A 26,520-nucleotide genomic window follows, 5' to 3' on the forward strand; every position below is an offset into this window, starting at 1 on the left:
GTGCTTTCCAACAGCTCTAAGTTTCCTATAATTTCTCTTAGGATGCCAATAATTATTTTTCAAGTGTCTCCACTTGTACTAATATGAGGATGTCATTTCCAGATGTGATAGCTATGTGATTTTGGAAATGTTGAGTGCAATGAAGGCAAGATATGCAAATAAAACCATCTCATGGACAACTTAAGGAAAGGACTGATGCTGTGCTGGCCAGGCAAGGGCTGGGGCACGACAAATGAAGGGAATTAACTATGCATAGTTCTGGAAAGCAAATTCTGGGAAGAGAGAGACAGCGCCTACTTTCTGTCCTTTCTCTTTTTACAGGCCTATCCAAGAAATATACAAGGAGCCCCCAAATTACAGGAGTTGCAGGATCTTCTGACTCTGCTTGGGAAAAGTTTCATCCATACAAAGGAGGACCTTGTATGAGGCTCCCAAATTCCTGATTATCTCATTCCTCCATAACACTGGGGTGAGGAGACAGGCAAGCATCTGTATGATGGGCTAACACTATTTATATTTTGGATTACTTTGAGTGTGTAGTTAGGATTTAGAAAGTACACATTTGTACCGTTTAATTTCCAAAATTTTTAAAAATTAATTTAAAAATAAACTCCTCTCATGCTGGGGTTCTACTCTGTGTATATTTGCAACCAAGTTGCAATAGTTGCTAGTGTCAATTATTGCTATTTTAATTTTCCAGGAAACATTCTCTAGAACCTGTTCATGCCATATACATGTGTAACTTTAAAAAAAATAGAATGTACTGGTTCTTTTTTTACTAAAAATGTAATATATAGTTATTGTAAAAAAAAATGTAAATAGAGAAAAGCACAAAGTTGAAGAACATTTAAACTTCCAAAATATTTTTATGACCATTATCTAATTGTATCCCCACAATACCCTTACAGATAAGGCAAGATCATTGTCCACGTAGCTGTTGTGGAAAATGAGAGTGAAGTGAGTTGCCTCGAGTTCACAGCAGATCCAAGGCTACCCCTGGGCCTTGTCTAATTCCTAGGCCAGAACCTTTTTCTGTGCCATACTGTGGGCCACAGGGAGTGGAAAAGGAGCAAGGATTCCCTGGGAACTGGAACCAAACACAGAAATGCAGATACACTTGCGTGGCTAGTCCTGAGCCCAGCAAGGCTCGTGAGTGGATTCTCTCCAGCTGCATCTTCAATGACAGATTTCTCAGTGGTATTGAAAGCTGCTTGGAAGGCTGCTTCCATCAGTGACCATGGAGGCTGACAGCTCTAGCCGAGTGATTCTTGGCCCTCATTAGACATCCACCTCTGAGTTCAGGAAGGGTGTGGAAGGAGTGTGTATAGTCTTATCTCTTCCCCTCCTGACATCTTAAGAGGGGGCATTATGTTGCAGGCCATCATGGATCAGGAGAGCATTCAGATTAGCATGATCATTCATTTATCAGATGAAAGGTGTGCTCCAGTTTGTATTCCAGTCAAAGACAGGTATATCCATGTTTGTGTATAAGTACATCCACCTGGGGCCCCTGGGTGGCTCAGTCAGTTAAGTGTCTGCCTTCAGCTCAGGTCATGATCTCAGGTCCTGGGATGGAGCGCCGCATAGAGTTCCCTGCTCAGTGGGGAGTCTGCTTCTCCCTCTCTCTCTGCTCTTCCCCCCTGCTTGTGTGCTCGCTTTCTCTATCAAATAAATAAATAAAATATTTCACAATAAATAAATAAATAAATAAATACATCCACCCTCCATTTGCCTTCCGTCCAGAGACACTCTAGGCAAATCTGCTTTAATAAATGGATTTGTAAAGTACTCTGTAATTCTTACATGGTTGATTATCCATGTAAAAGGTTTTCCAAATAACAAACAGCTAATAACAAATGAGAATGTGTGATGCTACTTGATGTCTATATGAGTAAGAGATTTTAAATAGACAGTTTTCCCTGTCAGTTGAATACCTGTCTTTAAAGCCTATATTTAAAGTTAAATATTTATACCATAAGGTTTAGGGAGGATTAGCCCTCTGTGGTCCTGAACTATATTGAAAGCATCATTATTTATATGTAAAGTAAATTTATGAATGGAAAACCTTTTTATTAAATATTCTCAGTGGCAAATAACATGAAAGAGAATGGCTGTGTTCAGAACAGTAGGAAATAGAGACAAATAGAATAGATAAAGGAAACAATTTCATAAAATGGGCCAGGGGCATGTGGAGTACATTAACAAAAACAAGGTAGGTAACGTATACCACATGTGCATGAGCCGATATGTTCAGCAGACTCCTAACTGAGCTTTATGACAAAGAGACTGTCATGGACCTGGAAGCAGAGGGCAGATGTGACATATTTGTTAAGCAGGACTAGATGATGAAGCTATGGAATCTGTTAAAAGTCACATTTCCAAAGAATGGGAAAACATCATGGATGAGTTTTCTGCTTATTATTTTTCTTCTAATATTGCAAAGTAATAACATACTTTTTTTAAGACAAACACTTCATATTGAATTTTTCATTTACACAATCATTTATTCACTTCCATTCACTATGCCGTCACCTCCACTCCCAGCAAAAATACAAACCTACTTATATATATGCGTGCATGCAATTGGACCCGGAAGGCCATTATTGCAAGTAGACTACCTCTGAGATTTTTGCTGTCTTTGTGGACAACCACTAGAAAAAATATTAGCTGACCACAGTCCCTACACCCAGGTGTACTTATGACCAGTGTTTAAATTGACTGCCCATGGAACACCATCTAGAAAAGTAAGGACAACAAAAAATCCAGGCCTCTGATGACTCCACTGTCTAAGTTTGAAAGGGCATAAACAAAAAGGGAGTTCTTAAAACCAATTGGTTAATTTTAAGGCCAGAATGTGACCATAGACTAGAAATTTTTTAATGACTAGAGAACCAATACATTGAAATTATCACATTGAGGTTTTTTTTTTTTTTTTTTTTTTGGTCACATAAAGAAATAGGGAATCCTGCGGAACTACTCCAGTATAAATAGATAATTCAAGAGAATTAAATGTAAAATTATTCCTTAGGAAGATTGTTGCCCCTCTTGTAACTCATCATAGGACATCCTGGTCCATTTTCTGAGAGTCTTTTCTGATACTGAGCTTTGATGAGTACTCTTCCTGATACTAAGCTTATATCTATCGAATTACCAAAAATATTCTTAAATGATACTATCTACTATAGGTGAAGGCATGGAGAAATAGGGACTCATATATTGCTGGAAGGAGAGCAAGTTGACTCCCACTGTCCCATTGTACACATCTTATCTCTTATGAGGGATTTTCTGGGTCTGGCTTAGGAGAAAGAACATCCCCAGAGGTATCCATTCCTTTAGAACACAAGAACAGCAACAGAGATAATGGTCTCGAAGATTTGCAGAGGAGTGACCTGGAGAGACACAAAGACGAGATGAATGAATGGTTAGAGCACAAAGATGGTCATTATATATGAAGAGCTCAGTTCAGTGCTGACTAAGGGACTCTCTCCAATAATCTAACCAAATTTCCAGAGTGAGAGCAAGCATTCCAGACTGCCTTCTGGGTTGTTGTGACATTTTCCCCATCAGTGACTGATCTGCCAGGATCTTGGGAGGAGGCACATGTAATCTGTCAAACTCTTTACAACAACCAAGAATTAATTTGGGAATAAAACCCCTCAAAATGGAAAAATACATCAGTATATAATTATTTCATCATAACCAAAATAGTTTGGCATCAAGAATTCTACCACTGTATTAGCTTATTACCTTGGAAAACTGGGTTGGTTGGAATGGCATCATTTGGAAATCACTTAAGAGATCTAAATTTCTTCAATTCAGAAACCAATCCCTAGGCAGAACACATACAGTGAATTCTTAGGTGCAGTAAGTGTGTTTATTCTTGTCCTGCCTATGTTTATTCCAGACACAGACACATACAATGTGTATTAGCAATACATATTCAATTATATGAAGTGTTTTGTAAATTACTTTGCATGGCACAAACAACTTTTTCACACATGGGTATATTTTATTATTATCTAACATTAATTGCCAGACAAAGTCAACTTCACAAAAACTCAGAGTAGGCAGCTACAAGAATGGAGTAACTTAAGGACATCTTAAATAACACTGATGAAAATATGGCTCACCACCAGCCTGCTACCATTCCTGACTTTACTATGGTCAGCATCATACAAGAGAGCTATGAAGAAATAGGCATTTTACTATCTGTAAATGGTAATCTATCATCTGGCTAGCACTTCAGCATGAATTACTTAAACTCAGTGTGAGCCAATGCGATTTAGCAGAGAAAAGGCCAAGGGAGTAGTAGTATAAGACAGAAACGTATTGATTGGGAGACAAGTGGAGAGTAAAAGGAGATAAGAGATGTCTGACAAGACAGTGACATTCAGCACTGCTACCAAGGAATCCCAGCAATCAGTGTTTGGCTGTAGGGCACAAGAACCCTAAAAGGTGCTATGAAAGTTTATGTCATCAGGTTGATAAAATCAGGAGAGAGTGGGTACCCACTTTCTCAAAGAGAGACTATTTTATCCAAGTCTGTACCAGTTCTAATGTGGTGCATATGTAGGGTTTTACACGGGTCATTCTAATTCAGATTATTTTCTCTGGTATTCTAATGTTGAAAAAAAGTTAAAATTACATTAACATGTGTGCGTGTGTGTGTGTGTGTGCCTTGTACACCATAATTTGGAGTAATGGGAGGTGAACCTGTTACCATAAATCTGATTTAGGTTAGATATTACAAAGGGGTTTACTTTTCCAACCACTTCCTTATGCATTTACCCTTTCCTTCACTTTAATTTCAAAAATTCATCACATTGTCAGTATAGAAAGCTTCTTAACAACTGATATGAGGATTCAGCACTTCGTCTTTTGTCTTTGAGCAGAAAAATGCCGACACGCTCTTCCATGCAAGGTGCTGGCAGACGAGCATCCCAGATTTACTAATCCCCTCCCCCTTGCCTTTGGCCCAAGTTATTTTTCTGTTGAATGTACAATTCTTCAGAATTGTTTGTGTGAATTTGAAAGACTAAATGGTCATGGTGCAAAGAGGTGTGCGATTATTAAAGCAAAGTATTTTCTAATTCTTTTGTCTCCGCTTCCTGCTTCCAATAGCTGACACTAATTTAAATAATAAATAAGCTCCATGGTTACCTTTTGCTCTATTCCATGCTAAACATCAGCACCTGATCTGGTTTCCAGCATTATTGCAAAGACATTTAAGTGTACAGTATAAGATTTTACTTGATTTATTAAAGTAATGAATTAGCTTTATTGTGGGTGATTAAATGTATTTTACTTTTTAAAGCACAAGAACTAGAAAAGAAGAGCATCGTTACAATCTGAAAATAACTAGAAAGATAAGTTCATTAACTTGCCTACATTTGTGCATCATAAAAACCTTGTTAAAAATTACTCCCTAGCCTGCTGTATTAGCTTCTTTATGAGGTAATTTCTCCATACAGTAATAAGATTTTTCTTTTACTCTCTAGTGCATATTAAACCCACTAATCTTCTTTTATAAACTATAGTTTCAGCCACTTTCTCAATTTACTCACTTTAAAGATACACTCCTATTAATATTAAAGGTAGCAAATGCAGATATGAACTTTGCAAAACATGCTTTCGGATTTATGGCACAATCTTTTAACAGTGTACTGGAATAGTACAAAAGGGAAAAAGCCGTAAATGTCGAGCATGTCTCATGGCAAGCCAAACAATCTCAGTCCCCATAGAATTAATTTCCCACCCCATTCATTATGTGAATGAACTGTAGACATATTTTCTGCTGTCAGCAAATAAAAACAGAATGGAAAGATTCCATTCATTGAAAGAAATAAAATAAAATCTTGCACAAAAACCACACAGTCGTCAACGATCTGATTGATATGGATTATTGGTATCCTGGGGAAAGGACAACTGGTAGACATTTCTACCTGTGGGTTGATCTCTAAGGGTCAAGATTTTCATTCTGTATCCAGAATCAAGTAAGTCATGTATGAGGTTGATTATTCAGTCTTTCGAAGATCGAATTCCAGTTATTTTGGTTATATCCCTTGTTTCTATAATTCTTCTAAAATATCCAATATTTTAAACAGTTTATTATTTAACAATGGCAATAAGTAATTAAGCTAATACTGGGCTTCAAACATCCTCAAATGGGTAATCCATCTTGGAAATAAATTAAGTCAAATTGTCGTAGAAATCTATTTTAAAAGAGAATGCAGAAACAGCTACTCTGACCTTTTTCCTTCCATTTGACTTTAAAGTGAAAAATAAGACCTTCCCTATTGCTCAGTAGTTGGACTTATGTTGTTCACTGGATAACAGAGATTTAAAATTTTTTCTGTTTGTATGCGGAACTGGGGAATGGCATTTGAAATGTATGGGAAAGGCAAAATTGCTCATATATAAAGTTTCTCCCAGATCAACAAAAGCTAGAGAAACACCTCAGTAGAAAAAAAGAAGTTTTAATTGAAGAGACTATACAAAAGAAGGAATATAATGGGCCAATAAATACATGGGGGGGGGGAAGTCCCACCTTTCCACTAGTTAAAAATACAGATTAGAAATTTTAATTTTTTTCCAACCTCAGATTGACAAAAATTAAAAATAATGGAAATAACTTATTGTTCAGAGTTTAGAAAACAAAACTCTCTTATGTTGCTCATGACTGCAATCTTTTGAGAAACTTTTAACAATATGTAAAAAAAAAATTAAACATACATAATATTTACCCAGCATGCCTAAGGATGCATTTGGATGTATCTAGAAGATGATGGTGAGAAGGAAGAAAAAATTGGTAACAATGCAATGTTCACCAATACTTCGGTAATTATGATACATTTAAAAATATTGGAACATATTCAGCCATTATTTTATTTGCCGACATTGAAGGATTTCTATTATGCGCTAAGTAGAAAACAAACGATCAAACAGTACACATTGTACAGTGTGGGCTTTTCTTCAAAAGTACAAATATATAAATATACATTTTCATTAAAAAAAAAGAATATACACTAAAATGCTAGCAATAGCTATTGCTGTGAAACAGAATAATGGGTTGTAAAGAGCCTGGGCTGGTTTTCATTAACATTCTGCTATTCCCTTTTCTTTCCACCTATTAACCACATTGAATAAATAAATGCTTGGAAGCTAACTTCAATCTTCTATGGAATATATGATTACTGCCACAAGAAATTAAAGCCCAGATATATCTTTAAATTTTGTAGGTAACACAAATCGTTCAGCTATATATAAACATACATATGATAGAATAATAACATATGGGTGAGGTCTCTGACATTTAATAGATACTCAAAAAATAATGTGTCAATAATGTTAAAGATAAATGAACTTAAGTTAACATTAAGTTAACATTCATGCCATTTTTATTGAGTTAGCAGATTAAGATCATAAGTAATTATTTCCTCTTTTTTCAAAATTTTGAATATGTTATTACAAGTTAGAATTTATAACACCTTAGACTCTAAAATTTTTACACATATTAAATTTAACATTACAGAAGTTGGCAAACTATCATTTATTCATCTAAAATAAAAACATGGAATAAATTTTAAGTAGGATTTCTCCAAATTTGCTTCTTCTGTGTGTGTGTTTATGTGTGTGTGTCTTTTAAAAAGAAATTATAAGGCCTTATTTAGATAGGTCAAATAATTGTCTTTTTTTTTTTTTTTAAAGATTTTATTTATTTTCTTGACAGAGAGAGACATAGCGAGAGCAGGAACACAAGCAGGGGGAGTGGGAGAGGGAGAAGCAGGCTTCCCGCAGAGCAGGGAGCCCGATGTGGGACTCGATCCCAGGACCCTGGGACCATGACCTGAGCCGACGGCAGACGCTTAACGACTGAGCCACCCAGGCGCCCAGGTCAAATAATTGTCTTAATTGCTACACTCTATGGAGAGATACTTTATAGTTGAAAAGTTTTAACTTTTTTTAAAACAGGAATTTGCATCTTTATTTTTACATTTATCTAACAGAGTTTTACATTCTCGTATTCTTCCCTCTTGCTCTCTACTTTCATTTCTTCTTCAGGCTAATTTGTTGTTCATTCATACAATCAATCACATAAGCCTTCCTCCTGGTATATTTTCTTGAGAGAGAGAGAGAGAGGGGTTTGTGTGTGTGTGTGTGTGTGTGTGTGTGTGACTTTCCCTGGATTTGCTGTCGTCTTTGGACCAGATATTACATTTTTCTTCATTATTTCTATAAATCTGCATTCTACTTTAGAATTCCTTCTTTCATTTATGTCCCATATTCTGAATGAGCAGATTACCCCAACATGAACATCCCAATACAATCTCTTTGGACTCTTCCATTTAGCCAGGTGTTACTTGATTCTTTCTGCAAAGCCATCAGGAAAGGAGCTTTCTCTGAGATGGTCCTATCAAGAATCCATATTTTGTAGGCCTCTCTTCAACAAAAGCAGGTAGTTTGGTCAAAAATAAACTAAAATAGAAGTCAGTGCTAGAAGTTAAAGATGAAAAAAATACAGGTGAACAAAATTCAGTAGGTATGCATGGTTGGTAAGAATTACAGAAACCTTGACTTCTACCAGTGAGAATACAAAGCATAAGTCAGTGTGGAGACTTCTAGACCTTTGTTCTATTTCTAGCCACTTGTGCCTCTCACATAGTAGGTCATCAGTTAGTATTTGTGGAACAAATAAATAAGTGATAGAGGGTGGGCTGGCCACTCTGATTCAGAGGTTTAAACACTAAAAGAAGCAATCAATCCTCCTTACATCCGTTTTTTTTCTGTTTTTTTTCAAGAGAAATCTAACACTGTTTCATTACAGTCACTGTTCTTGTATCTGGTCTTAATAAAAAAAATATATTTTAATAGTCTCAGAACCCATTACATTTGGCTATCCTAAGCTGTTTCCACCTGCAGCCTTTACACAGGCTTTAAATAAGCCTTTTCTGATTAAAGGAGGACAGACCAGGTTGGCATCATTAATATGAACTGTTCCTCCCTTCTGAGTACATATGTTACTCCTAATGACAGATGGGAGCATTGGCTGGTTACACAGACTGCAAAGACTGAGGATTATAGGGCAAAAGGGATGCTAAAATAATAAAAGACCAGTTCTGGTATTGTAAGCAAGTGTGGAAGAAATTTCTTCACCCTTGCTTGCCACTGGCCCCAACAAGGGATTTGGGGCGGGGCAAGGGGGGGTTGCTATGTGGCAAATTTGTTGACCAACACACATTATAAGTGGACTGTAATGGTGGGCTTATTTGTCTAAGCCCTTATTTGTCTAAGACATTAAAGTTACCCTTTTTAGTTAAGTGTTTTATTCTGGCATTTTGGAAAGATACATGATGCCAAACAGAATATTTATAACAAACCTTTTAAGATTTATTCTCATCTATTTTTGCCCTCAAAGGTCATTTCATAAAAGAGATCAAAAGGCAGCTTCTTCCAGGCCAGCTCAGTGGGTGGCCAGAAACAGATTAAGTACTAACAGAGCCCGGAAGAAGTACAAATCTGTAGGACTTGTTTTACACAGTTCCATAATATATTGTCTCGATTACTATGCCACATAATTACATATATGAAGTAGTTTAATTATAACTGATATAATGAAAAAGCATTAAAAATGATCTTGAAACAAGCTTACCAAATGGGCTTCCTGTGAATATCTAAATCCTTTACTGGTGGTAATTTGTTTATGCAGTAATTTAAAGATCTTCAGGAACCCTTACATCATTTGGGGGTTAAACTCTATCCAAAAGAATAGTTTCTATCTTTCCAATTGCTAAAGTTCTACTGTTGGGAAAATCTGAACATTTGGTTTATTTATTTTCCAGACCAGTACAGATTAATTAGCTAAAAGTTTGAATTTGAAGTTTGCATTCCCCCCATTTTTTTCTATATCTTGTTACTTTTGTAGGTCCATTCAGTCAGCACTACTGTGTATCATCTATGTGCAAGGCACTATGCTAGACTTTTTTGGTATACAATGATGAAAGGGACATGTTAGCTAACTTCAAGGAGGTAAAACCCAAAAGGAGAATCACATATGTTAAAAACAAAAGAAAACAAAACAAAAATGTAAAATATCTCTTGCAGTCTGAAGAATGCTAAAAAGAGGTGCTTACAAAGTATAGTGACAGCTCAAAGGACATGCACAACTTCACCAAGAGGTGCAGAGAAGGCTTAAATTCAGTTAAAGTAAGTCTTAACAAGTGAACTGCAGTTTATCAAGAGAATGACAAGGTTTCCAAAGGAGGAAGAAAAAAAAAAAAACTATTTGGAGGGAAAGGAAACAACATGTGCACAGGTAAAATAGGGAACTGAAAGAAGTGGATATAAGTAGATTGAGGGTATGAGAAAGGGAACAAGGAAAATGAGGATAAGCAAATAGATAGGAGTCAAGTTATAGACAACTCTCACTCTTTACAAAGAGCCACCAACCAAGTAAGAAGAGAGGTGATAAGAGTTGTAATACAGACAAATAGCTGGGAGTGTATTGGAGAGCAATGGAAAAGAAACATGAAGTGAAGAGAATGATTATGTATGTTTCAGTACTTCAGGGAAGAGGTGATTAGGTGATCACCTGAGAGAGCACAGGGAGGAAGGAACAGATCTGAAAGGGATGCTGGATGAAGTAGCAAAAGGACTTCACAAGTTTTGTGAGTGCAATCTCCAGGTTGTGCCAATAACCACTGATGGATAATCAGAAGGAGGGGCAGATAAAAGAAGCACAACACTGTTAGAATCAGCTTCATTGGGCAAAATGGTGCCTTATGTTAACAAGACTGCCAGGATCGGGTATAATGTGATTCATGCATATGTATGGCTGAAATCGAGAAATCCATACATGACCCAAGGGTATGGGAAGGTAGAGATTCAGTGACAAGTGTGGCAGAATAATGGTCACCCAAAGATATCCGTGCCCAAATCCCCAGAACCTGCAAATATGTTGCTTGCATGGGAAAAAATATTTTACTGATGTGATCAAGGTTAAGGACTTTGAGATGAGGAGATACCAGGTGGATTCAATCTAATCACACAAGTCTGAAAAATGGAAGAGGAAGGCAGGAGAGTGGGCCAGAGAGATGCGATATAAGAAGGGCCTCACTTACCATAGTAGACTTTGAAGATGGAAGGAAGGGAGCCACAAGCCAATGAATACAGATGCCCTCTACAAGATGGGAACACTCTTCAGCTGACAGCTTGAAAGAAACTGGGATCTCAGGCCTATATAATCAATGAACTGAATTTGCCAACAACCTGAATAAACAGGTAACAGACTCTCCCTTAGAGTCTCCGGAAAGGAACACTGCTTGCCAACACTTTGATTTTAGTCTAGAGGGATCCATAACAGACTTCTGACTCACGGAACTTTAGAATACTACGTTGTGTTGTTTTAATGCACTGAGTTTGCTGTAATTTTGTTACAGCAGCAGTAGAAGACCGATACACCAAGTTAGAATATAGGATGAAGGAAAATTATGAAAGAAGGGGCTCAGGTGGTGGCAGTAAAACTTTGAGTCACAAAGCAGAATTGTAAAAGCATTTTCCTCTTCATTGTAAATAGCAAAATACAGAATTTTTCCATATGCTTAATTGGGAAGTATCTAGGTTTGTTGTCCCAAGGCACGTCTCTTAATATCACTTGGAAAACTTTGTTAATATAAAATATTAGAATAATATAGCACTGATTATAAATATTTTATTTATTTACATCTACCTCATTACCAGTAGACAGAATTATCTAACAAAAATATGTATAATGGAATAAAATTTAATGTATTGTCAGGGATCTTTTGCTTGCAAGTAAAAGAAAGCAACTAGAAGTAATAACCTACATGGGAATTTATTATAAGGATTTGAGAATGGTCCAGAGAATTTAAGGACAGGAATGCAGCTCTGCCTCAGAACCAAATGGACATGAAACCAAATGTGGCCGGCACATTCCCTAAGTGTTTAATAGTGGTTTTGCCCAGCATCTGTTCCACCCTGCCCTCTCACTATTGACTGCCTTCCTTTGTTCTTGATCTACAAGGTAGCACAAGGTCATTAAGTGCACCACGTTTTAATTTTATTAGAGGTCCCTGAAGAAAGATTGACTTGACTCTCTCTGCCCCAAGTCTAAACCAAAGAAAAGAGACTCATTTGGTCCAGGTTAAGTCAGGGCCCAAACACCTGTGGCCAAGAGTGAGGTTATGTCAGGTTAAGTAGATCCATGAGGCTGTGGGAAAAGGAAATTTCCACCTAAGGGATGCTAGTCAAGTCAGTTTCCTATATAACCACTATAAATAGATAAAGAGTATAAAACAGAAAATAAAGACAGAATGGTAGAATAAAGCCAGTGTTAAAATTGATACACAAAATTGCACACCAGAAGGTCTTAGGCAATTGTCAAAGGGGGTTGTATATTTGTTTCTAAACTTTATAAAGTCCAACTAATCAGCTCAAAATTCGCCACTTCTCTAAGATAAAACCACCCAAATAGCTAAGGAAAAGCAAATTCTTTTAGGCATTTAAGTTTGAGAAAAATTTCCCAGAATGGATTCTTTGTGTGATATAATGGGCAATATCCTGAAAAGCATTATAAAGTACAACTGGAAACTTACATTCAGCTGTTTCTAATGGACTCTTCACTGCAGCCAATGTCATGGACATCAGCAATATTTGCTGACTGGCCACCTGTTAATAGATGGAAAGCATTAAGTTTATCTATTAAGCCTAATCATTGTTTCTAATTTTGAAATTAAAACATATGTTGATCATAGAGTCCAACTAATCTTCTGTTAATATTTATTGTGAATGTTGAAAATATCAATTTCATACAAAGGTAAAATCTCATATTAATCCAATTTGTATGAAAGACAATGGTGTGCTGGTCAATGTTCAACAACCAGTTCTAGGTGGTGTTGGGGTGGGAGGGTTGGATGGTGCCTTACTTTGTAGAGTTCATTGATTTCTACATTGTAAATACTTTTTTTAAAGATTTTATTTATTTATTTGACAGAGAGAGAGAGAGCACAAACAGGGGGAGCGGCAGGCAGAGGGTAGAGGGAAAAGCAGGCTTCCCACCAAGCAGGGAGCCCGATGTGGGGCTGGATCCCAGGACCCTGGGATCATGACCTGAGCCGAAGGCAGACACTTAACCGCTTAACCAACTGAGCCACCCAGGCGCCCCTATATTATAAAAACTCTTACACTAACCAATTTCAAGTGAGCAGTGGGATAGCACTGAATGTGGAGTTGGAAAGAAATGTACAACAGCACATCATTATATAGTATTTCTACCACACAGATACAATAAACATAAATAAACTCAAGATATAGGTTAATAGTAAAATGTAGCAAATAATTAGGAAGTGGTAAATTTTTAGTATTTGTTACCCAATTTATTTGTAAGTATATCATTTAAATTTAATAATGGCTGTTTTTAACAACTAGTTCTCAAAGTTCCTGAAAATGTAGCAATCAGCTCTTACGAAGTCGTACAGGCTGTTCTATGACAATACTGGAAAACCAACACTGATCAATTGTTTTCTAAAATGATAAATCCAGGGCGCCTGGGTGGCTCAGTTGTTAAGCATCTGACTTCGGCTCAGGTCATGATCCCAGGGTCCTGGGATCGAGCCCCGCATCGGGCTCCCTGCTCAGCAGGAAGCCTGCTTCTCCCTCTCCCAATCCCCCAGCTTGTGTTCCCTCTCTCGCTCTCTCTCTGTCAAATAAATAAATAAAAATCTTAAAAAAATAAAATAAAATGATAAATCCGTTAAGATATGCAATATGGACCAGAATTGGCTGTAATGTAGTGGAATCAGCAAACAGTACTGAGGACATTTTTTTAAAGCTGTTTTGTCCCAGTACAGGAATAAACATCTACTTCATTGTAGCAGGTGGCTTCCTAGCAGTGAGGCAGGTTTTGTTTTGATGGTCTATAAACCAATTGAATTTGATCCAGTCTGAATGTACTTCAACATTCACTCAGAGTCTCTAGATTTTATTACCTGATTCACTATTTTAGTTTTCAATAATAAAAGCTACTTCACTATTTTAAGTCATCTAGGAAATATAGCCTTCTGAAACCTCCATTACTAACTCTTTCCTCCCAACTGAATATATTTTTATGAGAGAATATTTGGAAAATATGGGATTTCTTAGGAATGTAGCTATTTGCTAATAGCTTAACATACTATATTGAAAACATTTAAATTGTTTTCTTAGATGCTGGAGTCTTAAATTTATCACATGTAAGAAACTAAAGCAACGGGGTAAAATGTGAAGATGATACATTTTTAAGAAAGAAACATAAAATTGGCTGATAAAACAACTCTATAAAATATTCAAAAATACTAACAGAATAAAGCTTGTTATGTGTATGTACTACACTATTATGCAGTATATGGAGTTGTGGAAATTTAGCATCTCGTTCAAAAGATCTAAAAACAGGAGGAAAAAATGCTATACCAGAACCAAGAACGGAAAGATAAAGCTCAAGCATATGGGAAAATTTCTGAAAGTTTGGTATGTGGCTGATGAAAAATTCAAGCTATTGGGTGCCCTGAAGGGAGTAATATTCTTGCACAGGTATAAACAGCTACTGTCCAAAGAATTACGTTCACTTGCAATTTTGATATAGTTTGATGAGATAGAAACAGGATAAAGAAGAGTGAGGAGAATACAAGGGATGGTACAGAAATGAAAACATGGTTACCCCAGAGATTTGGAGCAGCATTTCCCAGGTACTAAGAGACATCATCATGAAACTCTTGATGAATTTCCTCTCTCCACTTTATTATTTATGATCAACAGACAAGGAATCAATGCAAAATCGTTTATGTGTAGAAAGGAGAGATTATGATAGAAAGAAAGACTTTTTTAAAAAATAAGTATTTATTGATTTATTTTAAAAAATATTTTATTTATTTATTTAAGTTAGCCCAATGTGGGGCTCGAACTCATGACCCCAAGATCAAGAGTCACATGCTCTACCAACTGAGCCAGCCAGGCACCCTGATAAAAAAGGGTTTTGTATAAAATTTTCAGTTGCTAGAGACCTCATCATAGCCACTATTTTGTAGTGACCTCATTTCTCCTATGTTTCACCCATGCTATAAAATAGAAAGCTATTCATACTAGTTAGAATACATATGTCATAGCAATTTAAAGTGAACACTGGAGTAAGACCAACTACATGCAAATCCCAGGTCTATCATTTACCAGTTGTATAAAGTTAATATTTAAACTCTTTATGCATCAGTTTTAACCCCCACTTATATGAGGGGGTTAACAATAACTAATTCACAGGATTGTGGTGAAATTTTAATAAGTTAATATACTGTTTAACAAATTAAATATATACCTATATATTGGACAGGGTTCAATAAATGTCAGCAATTGTCATGATCCTAATCACAATCATCAACATCATTGTTATGTTATTAACATAACATTGTTATGTTATGAAAAGAAGACCATAAGTTCACATACATACACCACCTAAAATGTTGAGAGAATGTCAGCTAAAAACGTTCTAAAATTGAAGCCTAGGGGCGCCTGGGTGGCTCAGTCGTTAAGCGTCTGCCTTCGGCTTGGGTCATGATCCCAGGGTCCTGGGATCGAGCCCCGCATCAGGCTCCCTGCTCCGAGGGGAGTCTGCTTCTCCCTCCCCCACTCCCCCTGTTTGTGTTCCCTCTCTCGCTGTGTCTCTCTCTGTCAAATAAATAAATAAAATCTTAAAAAAATAAAAATAAAATAAAATAAAATTGAAGCCTATGATGATTGTTTAGATAGTCCCCAGAGGAAAATTGTTAGGAACTATCTATCAAAATAAATGGTTGGTGGAGTGACCCCACAAGACGGATGCAGAAGATAAAAATCTTACAGCTGGACCTAATAGCCCGAGCTCCCGGCACTACTCCCACATCTTAACCTCGTCTGACCTGGTGGGAAAAGGATCTAGGCAAGCTGCCCCCAAGCTTTGGGGAAACCACCCCTAGATGGAGCAGTTTAATTGAACATTCCAAAACTTCCTAAAATTCCATGATGGGATCATGTCATCCTCACCCAAAGAGCCTAGAGCTGTTTTTTGCCACCCAAGGAGTATTTGTTCCATCACTGTGCTCCAAGAAACTGGGTTTAAACTACTCTTTTTTCCCGTTCCTCAAAGGAGAAGCAATGTAGCTATATATATATATATATATATATATATATATATATATATATATATAAACTCTTTTCTTAACTTTAAAATCTGTATGGGACAAGACTAGAATATAGGGGGGAAAGCTTGATAGCTTTGATTAAAGAACTGAAATTCTATTCACATCCAAAACAGTGTAGGTTGTGTGTGTGTGTGTGTGTGTGTGTGTGTGTATACGTTTTGCTCAATGAATGGATCCGAACTAAAATAAAGGCCTAAAAAGAGTGATCAGCTTCAAACTTAAGAATAATCCTGGAAAGTGATTTGAAACATTTTGAAAAGAAAATTATTAGATAAGCTAAATAAGATTAGAAGAAATTTGTCCTTAAAAAAGGAAAATCCAGGGAAGCATGCCTAGATACGAAAAGATGGACTGAGAGTGATGCTGTACTGTTTAAAACACTAACAAGATCATAGTAAAGATAGTCCAACAAGTTATTTACGCAGACTCAGAGTAGTGGTGGATGGAATAAACATGAGCTTGTACTCTGTTAGCTAAACTTGCATGGAGAAAAAACTATCAAAAAGAAAATTAATGAACAGGTGCTGTGTAAAATTGACCAATGCCACTGGCTCTTAAATATGGCTAAATATAATTGCCCAAAAGGGACATGACTTTTTTCTTATAATTATATTGTTGCATTATTTTTTCAAAATGCATTAAAGATCGTTGCTCCAAATAAAAATTCTGCTTTTGGTCTTTTATCTAAAGAAAAATCTATAGCCTGCTGGATTTAAAACTAGGTTTTCAACCCAGGTCCCCAGTTTCACATTTACTAAGTTTAATAAGCTCCACCCTGTGAATAGGTTAGCATCTGTCTACGTAGTTTACAGGAGCAGATCAAACACACTTCCTTATTTACCAAAGAAATAACAATGTAGACCATTCCTATCACTGGACTCAAATAACATCCTAACAGCTCAGCAAAAACCAAACACATAAGGTCTGGCGAGCAGTACCACTGCTATCTTGATCAAATTGGCCTTCTACTTGGACACACAAGTAAAAAGTACATTAAGTCCCTTGTAGTTAAAAGTGGTTCCTTGAATATCTTACTACTAAACTGCCACCTGCTTTGAAGCTCGAGTTTTATGGCCTCACTTGTAGATATATTTATTTACCAATTTGGGATCTGAAGAGTTGGGGGCCTGATACCTAGCACCACTGATGATAGTAATTAAAGAAAACAAAATATGTTGCTCATTATCAGACTATAAGAAACATTTTTTAATTTTATGTTTTTCTCTATTCTCCCCAAAATAGTTCTGACAATTTGTTTTATTAAGAAGTTACATATACCCTTATGATATATATATGTGTGTGTGTGTGTATATATATATATATATATATATATATATATTACTTTAAAATGGGAAGATATATTGTATAGCTACAGAAAAAAAAATTCTTAAAAGGAAAAGAAAACCTCTAGGCAGAAAATGAATCTGAGGCAATTTTTAAATATTATCTATACAATTTATGAGTATTTCATGAATACCAATAATCTATTCTCTTTTTGAAAGCCAAATTCAGCAAAATCTTAGACAGTTGAAATTTAAGAACTACCAAATATTTTTATAAATATTTTTATATATAAAATATTTTTACTAAATATTTTTACTCTATTCCTTTTAAGGAGAGTGGGAAATACCATGCCACCCAATCCATAAAGATACTCAATTTGAAATACTTATAAATAAAATTGTGGTTTGCAAGTTCCTTCAAGTCTCACTCATTTTGTACATTTATGTTTGACTGGACAGTGAACACTCAGCTAGTACTCCAGAAATCTAATTGAAATTAAATAAGCAGCCCGGGTGTGTGGCTTCACTTTATTCTTTTCTTTTTTTGTCCACTCATCAGGGGTTGCCCCAGGTTCTATGCTAAGTTCTGCATGTACTACACTAAACAGTCTCATATAATCTACCAGAACTCTATCAAGGGAATGACTACAGCTGTTGACTAAATATTTTATTGTGGAAATTAAAAATGTAAAATTAAAACCAAATTTTACAAGCTATCAATGCTGTTGCCTGCAAAAATGTGGTCTGTCTTCCCTCTGCCTCATTTACCTCTCTGTAAGTCGCTTATACTTGTCCACTGTCTGCACACCTGGAATGATTTCCCCTTGGCACAGGTAGACTTAGACCGATTCTTCCACCCACCCTTGTCTAGTTTCTCTTATAACCAAAGGTGTATAATTCAAGGTGTCTGTCAGGAATGAAGGTGGCCATTTGTCCTGGAAGTAGACAGGGTCCCTGGACCATGCCCTCTCCAAAAACTCAGTTGCTATAATGTGGCACTAATTGGAAATTACATCAGTCGGTCGATTGATAGACAGACAGACAGACAGACATAAACTTTTATGGATATAGGGCTGAGCTTCCAAAAAAGAAGGTCTGCTTTTTAAGGAACCAGACCACATCGTGTTCCTCAGTGTCGTAACACCAGAAGCCCAGAAAGAGAAAAAGAACAGTGGGAGTAAAGCACATTGGACATGCCAATAAATGAATGATAAATTATTAAAGCATGATTGGAAATATTGCCATTTTTCAAAGCTGTCACTTTAAGTATAAAAGCATCAGCACATTAAACTAGTTACTGCTTTTTCATAATTGAGACTTTAGCTTCTAGCTGTGCCCTGCAGCTTTTCATTAATCACTGAGACTGAAGTTCAAGCTCAGTGACAGCTTAGAAGGCATTAAACGGGCAAAGTATTTTCCAGGTACAGTTAGGAAAGGCCTTTTAAGTCCTATAATCCATAGCTAATTGTTTTTCAAAGTCTCTAAACACAATCTACTTCTGGCGTTTCCTAGTGACAGAATTAGCTGCAAACTGGTTTTCTTTTTATCTTCCCAGGCTTTCTCTCACTAAAATCTATTGAGAGGCCTATTGTTAGCTGTATAAAACAGGTGCAGAATGACTGTGATATGTAAAACTGTAACTGATACTTAACCAAGGAAACATTTATTAGATTGCCTCTGAAACAATACTTCCTGAATACTTATTCTAATCATACCATTTAATTTGTCATAAAAGAAACAAGATGGCATGAAACTTTGCACACAGGCTTTCACTTTTCTAATGGAAAAAAAAAGACCCCATTGGATCTCTTAACAAATGCAACCGAATCTTCACCCGACATGAAGTAAGACTGCGGCTTCCCACATTTACACTTGAACTCCAAGATTCCCAGCATAAGCCCCTCTGTTGCTTTGGTTTGCCAATTTTTTTTTCTTCCTTTTCTGAAGAGTGTTGTACATCAGGTTTTAATGGATGTGCCAAAACATTCTTTCTTTTGTATAACAAATTATCAAGAGCATTGAGGTTCATTAATTATGTCATCTAATTGGATTGAGGCAGGTGCAAAATACCTCAGATGAAGTGGTCACTGGCAGGAAGGCCTAAGTGCAAGTTTTTCTATTAGAAACCAGCATGTCTCCAGACTCTTGGAATTACTTTGTACTTATTGATTAATGGCCATAATTTATTACAGTGCAGAAGATCTTGCATTGAGTTAAATGTGTGATTAATCAATTTTCCATCAAATTATGAACAGCAGACCAGTTGCCAGAAAGAAAATACCAAGTGCATTTTCCCATGGTGTAAATATATCAGGACTTCAGCTAATAACTGTCTATCACTTGCTTAATATTCCCTGTCACACTGATAAATGTCATCTCCACAAATGGGCCACAGGTAGCAATGATGGAAAGACCACCAAACATGTTTTATAGCTGCCCTTCTTATATAATGAAATACTCTTTGAATCCATCTCAAAACAATTTATTAATGCAAAATTCATTTCTGCCTGCAGCTTGAAATACATCATTGTTAAGTCAACAATATTATATTAAACTGATAACTGATATTGAGGAAAGAAAACCTTAGGCGAGAGAGAGATGAATTTTGGACTTCTGTGCACCAGAGCTCATTTTTAGTTCCCGTTAAAAATTCAGACATGTGACTAATTGTTGTCAACTCTAATCTGCTTTGAAAGCATAGCACATGTGTGGGGTGGGGCCGCCACAGAGACCTGCTGATTGAAGAGAACGCAGTTTGTTCCAAAGGTTAATTTCTTTGGTTCAATAACAGGTACTGTGAGGGTTCGCCACAGTAATTGTCTCCTTTGAGCAAGGGTACTTTATCTTACAACTAAATTAGGTGGATGCTACCTCCGAAAAAGTCCAAAATGCAAATCAAAGCCGTGAGATAAAAGAGCGGTACCTGAGTCAATCATGTTTTGGGAAAATGAACTTGTATTAAAACCTATAGAAATAAAAACTGATAAGATAAAGATTTAACTGAGGTAAGTAAATGACAGCGATCAGTCATTGAGCCATCCCAATCCAGAAAGAGTAGAGCAATACATATAACAACTCTAAAGGAAGCTGAACCGATACTAAAGACGGGTCCTAAGAATGCTAAAGCAGGAGAATCAGGATCATCATTCCTCCTCTTCCTGGAGCGGGGAGATAGATGAGCCCAGGGTGTGAAGCTTGCTGTGTGGATCCCGGTTGGTGAGACAACAGCTCTCTCTTGGTGATGTTAGATCCCCAGCTCCGTGAGGTTAGGTTACGTTAGAGCATTCATGCTTTCTGTATGAGGACACGAACATTTAGCCAAACTCCCTGGAAGAAGTTCACTCTGTGGCACACCTCTAAGTTTCATCCTGACATTTTAGGCACTCTGCCCTGAAGTTGGATTCTACTCTACCTTATCTGAGATTAGAATGTTTTTGTCTTAAGCCCGTCCCTAAATACGGTGCAGCTTGCCCTATCTCGAGAAGGCTTGGTTCTGTTAGGATAGTAGTCAGACCTCGTGTAAAGTTTTGCAAACCACTTTCCCTATTGTCAGTCTCTTGAGCTGAGTAAATTATGATGTCTCGGAACCTATTCTTCTCCAACAGTAGTCACATCCTCTTCTTAAATTTAGATTCCCTAGTTTCTAGACTACATGTGCAAGTAGAATAAGAACTGGAAGGTACATCTAGAAGCTCTTTCTAGCCCCATTCCCATCTACTGTATGATTTGGCACACATCGTCTTGGAAATAGTTCCCCAGCCCTCTTTAATGCCATGCAAGGGATTTATTTTAGCTGACTCTTTAATTCCAGTTCCCTCCTCCTGTGTTGTATAGAATCTTTAAGTATGTTGGATGTTTTATGCTATGTCTTAAAATTCTGTAATTCCTCAAGCTCAAGTCTCAGTCGTTTTAACACCTATTAAATCTCTCCAGCTAGAAGGAATCAAACTTCTCCTTGGAAGGAGGGGGATTAGGGCTTTCCACGTGCCTAACAAAAGTGTATATTACACAGATCTTTTCTTAGTCCCATGGAATTTTCAAGTTGAATCTTATTCTGACACTTATCTTAATATTTTTCTTTGGTCACACCATACTTAAGATAGACCTCAAACTTGCCACACAGGAGGAAGTTTTTGCTTCAGGGAGGTGAGCTGGACTAAGGAACACGTGACTGTAGGGAAGAAATTGGACCCTCTGTGCACTGCTGGTGGGAATGTAAAATGGTGCAGCCGCTGCAGAAAATTATATGGGATTTCCTCAAAAAATGAAACATAGAATTACCATATGATCCAGCAATTCCACTTCTGGGTATAGGCCCAAAAGAATTGAAAGTAGAGACTCATATTTGAACACCCACGTTCCCAGCAGCATTGTTCACAATGACCAAAAAGTGAAAACAATCCAAGCGTCCATTGACAGATGAATGGGTAAACAAAATGTGGTTCACACATATAGTGGAATATTATTCAGCCTTAAAAGGAAAGGAAATTCTGATGCCTGCTGCAACATGACTGAACCTTGAAAATGTTGTGCTAAGTGAAACCAGCTAGTCACAAAAGGATAAAAATGGTATGATTCTACTTCTGTGAGGTTCCTAGAGTCATCAGATTCATAGGGACGGAAAGTGCAATGGTGATTGCCAAGGGTTAGGGGGAGGAGAAAATGGGGAGTTATTGTTTTATGGGTAGAGTTTCAGTTTTGCAAGATGAAAAGAGTTCTGGAGATGGGTAGCGAGGACTGTTGCAAGCACTGTGAGTGTACTTAACACCACTGAAAGGTACACTTGAAATGGTTAAAATAGGAAATTTTATGTTATGTAAATTTTAGCATCATTTAAAACGAGAAAAAGAAAAAGAACAAGAACTCGTGACTATAATAAAGACGGGGCAAGTGGGAAAAAAGACAACAGCTCAGAGGTGGCCTTGCTAGTTTGGGCTTGAACCCCCTCCCACAAACATGGTACAGACCCTGGAAAGGTATGGCCAGTCCCTTTTGTAACAGTGCAAAATGCAACTGATCTATATGCAGAGAGACATGGAAAGTTCAATTATGTTACATATCATTCATTGAGTACATTTTTGCCTCTCAACATAGCCAAACAGGTAGAAGAGTAGCTGGGATTGGCAGGCACCATGCAGCAAAGCAGTGTGTAAATCTGGAATATTTAATTTCTGGGTACCATGATTCTCTAGTGGCTTCAGGTTTGGAATCCGATTCACGTTTAAATATATGACTCCTGCTGTCATAGCAATGGAAAGAGGGGACGCCCCAGAGGGACAATCGTTACTTGTGTTATGGACTGAATGTTTATGTCCCCTCCCCCCAAATTAATATGTTGCAATTCTATCCCACAATGTGATGGTATTAGGAGGTGGAGCATTTGGGAGGTGATTAGAATTACAGGAGGTCATGAAGGTAGAGCCCTCAGGAATAGAATTAGTGAAGCCCTCGTGGTTGGGACTCCTTAAGGGAGTCACAAGAAAGCTTGCTTCCTCTCCCACCCTTCTGCCATGTGAGGATATGATAAGATGGTGACAACTAGGAAGAGGAAGCAGGCTCCCACCAGACACTGAACCTGTTGGCAACTTGATCTTGGACTTTCCAGTCTCCAGGACTGAGAAATAATTTCTGTTGTTTATAAGCAACCCAGTCTATACTATTTTGTTATACCAGCCTGGACGGACTAAGACAACTTGCCTCCAAATGATTGTGGTGGGGTTGAAACAAAAGTTAAGGGTTATCACCAGATCTTCCAATGAAAGCAAAAAATACAGACATTTATAAGAAAACTTCCAATGTTTAAATTTTGAAAAACAATACAAAAAAAAAAAAGATCCTTTGAAATACTATGCATGTTTTAGCCTGGTGACAAACTCAGCCTTTGAATCAAGAGTTTATCCCTTCTGTTTTAATGGATAAGGTCAAATCCTTCACCTAGACTATATTATTTTTCTAAACTATACTGGTTAGAAGCTATCTCTCCCATCTCTAAACTCACAGATACATTGTATCCATCCATACCAAGACAGATACCTCTTTCTTTAATGTTCCTGTGTGTGTGTGTGTGTGTGTGTGGTGTGTATGTGTAATTTTGACTCCTATAATCCAAGCTGCTTGAGGATAGAATAGAGTTATATATATCTACGATGTTTAAATCAGTATCTTATACCCATGATCTGCTAAATAAACACTTGCTAATGTATGAATGTCTGAATCAATGAATGTGAACTGAGGGGTGATGACCTCAAATAACAGCCTGAATTATACTAGAAGCATATTTCCAAAGTCCAAATTCGCTTGCAATATTTTCTTTTTCAATTTGTAGATTTATTTATATGCAAAGTTTACATCATCATTTGTCTTTGTATCCCTCCCCCTCTCTCTTCCATGTACTAAGTGCTAAGGTATATCAATTAATTATTTCAGTCCTATTTAACTGTTTGTTAACTGCCCCCAATTCTACATATTAACTAATTTAATCCTCATACAAATCCTATGATGCAGGTGCTATTATTGTCCCTAATTTCAGATGAAGAAACCAAGAGGAGAGGAACTCGCCTGCGGTCACAGAGTAGGTGACGGTGCCCAAACTGGGTCGTAGGCAACAGCCACATGGTGTGGTCTCCAAAATGCCTGGAAGGGACTGCCTCTGCGCCCGGCAGTGAAGGCAGGAGGAGGATAAAGATATCAGTGGCTCTTACTCTTTTCAGCTGTTTCAACATTTCAAAAGGTAGTTTTTGCTTTGGCTCTTGTTTTCATTTTTATTTTCTTCCATTCTTTTCTAACAAAAGACAGGTAATTGCATTTGTCAAATTAGGCTTGAAGTGAAGCCACAGGTTTGTCACCAATACAAGACTTCCGCAAAAATCAAGGGAAACTTTCCGTGAGAATCAATTGGCTATACCAGGAATTTACAACAGAGTGTTACATATTTTATTAGTATTTATAAATTGTATCTAAATCCTTTATATCAGTAAAATCTACAGTAAACATATGTACATATATATAGTCATACCTTTTGTCCCAGAGAACTGGTTGTTAAACCTTTACCGTATACCACGGTCTTGGAGAAACTGCAGGCGTATTTGAGCGTGAGCTAAGAAGCTGAGCTGCAGATACATTTCCTTTGGCTTAGTGGGATATATTAGGTTTGCAGTCACTTCCACGTATAGCTAAGTGATTGTTAGCCATACACATTTAGGAAAGGCTTCTATAAATATTTCAGTTGCTCACTGTGCGGACTTACTCGGTACAATGACATAAAAGTGCAGGGCCGGAGATTGTATTGTGATCTGAACATACCCTGTGGTGCCCAGTACAGGAAGTACGTGGGTTGTGGTCAAGAAACAAGAGTCAGAAGTTATTCTGTGGAAAATTCCTCCAATTATCAACCATGAAAATTATTAGCAGAGAATTAGGAGACCCTTGACACCTAGTAAAATCCAAAATTCTCCCCTGTCAGGAACATACATAAAATGTAAACGTTTATAATTATAAACATACCATACTTTTTTGTTTGTTTGTGTCCCACATGGCTTTAATTTTTTTTTATTTGAAATAATGAATTCAATAAATATTAATTGGATATTCATTATTTTCAAGCCCTTTCTAGGCTTGGGAAACTCCTAATTTAATTTTTTTATTTTTTTAATTTAAATTCAATTAATTAAAATATAATGTATTATTAGTTTCAGAGGTAGAGGTCAGTGATTCATCAGTCTTATATAACACCCAGTGCTCATTACATCACCTGTCCTCCTTAACCTCCATCACCCAGTTACCCCATCCCTCCCACCCACCTCCCCTCCAGCAACCCTCGTTTGGTGTCATATGATTAAGAGTCTTTTATGGTTTGCCTCCCTCTCTGATGTCATCTTGTTTTATTTTTTCCTCTCTTCCCCGATGATCTTCTGTTTTGTTTCTTAAATTCCACATGAGTGAGATCATATGATAATTGTTTTCTCTGATTGTTATTTCCCTTAGCATAATACCTTCTAGTTCCATCCATGTCGTTGCAAATGGCAGATTTCATTTTTCTTTTCTTTTTTTTTTTTAGATTTTATTTATTCATTTGTCAGAGAGAGAGCACAAGCCAGGGAGCGGCAGGCAGAGGGAGATGCAGGCTCCCCGCTGAGCAAGGAGCCCAACATGGGACTCGATCCCAAGACCCTGGGATCATGATCTGAGCCAAAGGCAGTTGCTTAACCAACTGAGCCACCCAGGTCTCAAGATTTCATTTTTTTGATGGCTGAGTGGTATTTCATTGTGTGTGTGTGTCTATATATATATATATATATATATATATATATATATATATATGTATAAAGCACATCTTCTTTATACATTCATCTGTCTATGGACCCTTTCCATAGTTTGGCTATTGTGGACATTGTTGCTATAAACATTGGGATACAGGTGCCCCTTCGGATGACTACATTTGTATCTTTGGGGTAAATACCCAGTAGTGCAATTGCTGGGTCAGAGGGTAGCTCTATTTTCAACTTTTTGGGGAACCTCCATGGTGTTTTCCAGAGTGGCTGCACCAGTTTACATTCCCAGCAGCATTGTGAGAGGTTTCCCCTTTCTCCACATCCTCGCCAATATCTGTCATTTCCTGACTTGCAATCCCTATCAAAATAGCATCAATATTTTTCACATAGCTGGAATAAATAACCCTAAAGTTTGTATGGAACCAGAAAAGACCCCAAATAGCCAGAGGAATGTTGAAAAAGAAAAGCAAAGCCGGTGACATCACAATTCCGGACTTCCAGCTCTATTACAAAGCTGTCATCATCAAGACAGTATGGTACTGGCACAAAAACAGACACATAGATCCATGGAACAGAATAGAGAACCCGGAAATGGACCCTCAACTCTATGGTCAACTAATCTTTGACAAGGCAGGAAAGAATGTCCAGTGGAAAAAAAGACAGTCTCTTCAACAAATGGTGTTGGGAAAATTGGAGAACCACGTGCAGAAGAATGAAACTGGACCATTTCCTTACACCATACATAAA

General features: G+C 37.1%; 1 long non-coding RNA gene across 1 annotated transcript; it reads right to left on the reverse strand.

Annotated features, from left to right (window-relative positions):
- Positions 1 to 2,933: 2,933 nt before the first annotated feature.
- LOC116635277 lies at positions 2,934 to 24,812 on the reverse strand. The gene is made up of 3 exons (XR_004300127.1): positions 24,519 to 24,812; positions 12,612 to 12,684; positions 2,934 to 3,389 (listed from the first exon to the last, which is right to left on the reverse strand). It is a non-coding gene; the product is annotated as an uncharacterized LOC116635277 (long non-coding RNA).
- Between the last annotated feature and the right edge of the window lie 1,708 nt (positions 24,813 to 26,520).

This window comes from Phoca vitulina, unplaced genomic scaffold (assembly GCF_004348235.1).
Source record: "Phoca vitulina isolate PV1807 unplaced genomic scaffold, GSC_HSeal_1.0 scaffold10, whole genome shotgun sequence".
NCBI lineage: Eukaryota > Metazoa > Chordata > Mammalia > Carnivora > Phocidae > Phoca > Phoca vitulina.